Source organism: Coenobita brevimanus, chromosome 8 (genome assembly GCF_032717465.1).
Source record: "Coenobita brevimanus isolate Jiangsu-jjx chromosome 8, ASM3271746v2, whole genome shotgun sequence".
NCBI classification, from domain to species: Eukaryota; Metazoa; Arthropoda; class Malacostraca; order Decapoda; family Coenobitidae; genus Coenobita; species Coenobita brevimanus.
The window spans coordinates 10,826,788-10,828,850 of NC_136961.1; the positions used below are offsets into that span (position 1 = coordinate 10,826,788).

The 2,063-nt window shown below is 39.1% G+C and overlaps 1 pseudogene; it reads left to right on the forward strand.

Annotated features, from left to right (window-relative positions):
* Nucleotides 1-1,501: 1,501 nt before the first annotated feature.
* LOC145408775 (5S ribosomal RNA) lies at nucleotides 1,502-1,619 on the forward strand (annotated as a pseudogene).
* The last annotated feature ends 444 nt before the right edge of the window (nucleotides 1,620-2,063 follow it).

Consider the following 2,063-nt stretch of genomic DNA (forward strand, 5'->3'; position numbering starts at 1 on the left):
TACGATGTACAATAACTATCAACAATTTAAACTCCATGATTTACGAGATTTTACAAGCAACTCCAGAACTTACATCTCTACAATTAACAAAGCAAGTAACAAGATTTACAAGTTAAGAAGAAAAAGAAGAGTAAGATAAAGTATGGAATTAGAGCAAGGAAATAGCAAGAGAGCGAGGAGCGAAGAAGCGACATGTAGTGATTGTCTGAGGAGCTGAGTCAAGTGCAACTCAGCTAACATAAAACCTTCAACCCCCATCTCCACCACTCTTCACCACCAACACCTCCAAAATTCCTCCACCATCAACTCCAACATCTACACCACAAAGGAATGAAGTATTGGACCCTTCAGTAATGACAAGGGAGAGCTGACAACACCATACCAAGGCCTTTGACTACTTACCTACCTATTTACCCATCTACCAGCGACCCAATGGGAAGGCATGGCACTGACGAGAGCACAACAACATCTGCCAATCATCTGACTATCCCTATCAGCATCTTCCAGCAGCCGACACCATCATCATCTTCCTTAACCCGCCCCATCCCAACCGATTTTCCACCACTGACTTCCCCCAATCCCGACCAATTTTGGATTTTTTTTTTTTTTTTTGGCTCAAACCTCCACTTTTGGTGAGAAACATCGAAAATTCATAGAGAAATCGCTCACTGAGGTTTAAAATACTCGATACAGGTAGATGTACCCCTTACCTTACTGTGTTTTCTATCAGGCTGGCTCCAAAGAAAACGAGTTCTATGGGAGGGTAACTTGTCTACACCACTCATAAACGGTATTTATTTATTTATTTGGTACGAATTTATATGTAGTACGAGAGTATATTGGTTTTCATACAGTAATATAGGCAATATAAGCACTATTTCACTCACCAAACACATCAACATACCTGACATTTTTGGCGACATTATCTCATCATCATTTCTGTTTCTTCTTCTAAAGCTACTAAACTTTGTCCTTCACATTGTCATCGATTAGGGAATCACTCTGGCCCTGAATTTCGTACTGTGGCACGACATGTCTTTACTGGCCAGGTCACTGGTAACAGGTGAATTGCCGAGACAATGGCGTGTGAGGGTGGGGGGAGGTCATGCAGGGTAAGGCATTGTTCCTGCCTGGCATCTTGTAGAGGAAGGTGTCCTGTGTACACGTACCAAAAAACATGCACAAAAATCGAACATTGTGCAAATTAGGGACCTTGCAATTGATGTGCGTTTATATACGACAACGGGACTGACGATGACAAAACGTGCGGACGTATAAATACGTCAACAGGATGCGGCGGGTGAACATGTATTCCCACTACAACTGTTATCAGTGAGTTGAATATTTATTCTTTCCAAGCTTGTATTAATTCAATAACAAATTGTCATTTATAAATAATCCGCACTTACAGATACAATAATATTTTAATTCATTCTTTATTACTAAAGCCATATCAACATTCAAACTAAGAAACACAACAATTATATAAATAAATAAATAAGTATATATATATATACGTTGAGTACACCGCTTCCCGTCTGGTCAGTGAAGTTAAGCAACGTTGGATCTGGTTAGTACTTGGATGGGTGACCGCCTGGGAACACCAGATGCTGTTGGCATCCCTACGTGTCAAGTGGGGTTGGTGGAGGATTAGTGCCCCTCCCTGTAAAACAATTAACTCTAAGCCCTTGACCATCCCGTTTGGGATACATGGCATCTGGCAGTGAAAGATATATATATATATGTATATATAGATATATATATATATATATATATATATATATATAACTCCCTACAACTTTCATATCTCAGTATTACCATACCAACTACACAATGAGAGATAATTATATACTCCATGCTGACATATACATGATTTATAATATAAAGTTTTTGAGCAATCAAGAGAAATGTGATATGCGATTTATTGAGTAAATAACATTATGTTTAAAACCCCACCAAACTAATGAAAGACGACTCAGCATTAGCAATACTTAACCTCTAAAAGACTGACATCAGAATGTTTTGACATACGCTCAGGACGGGCATAATCGGCGAGTGCGATA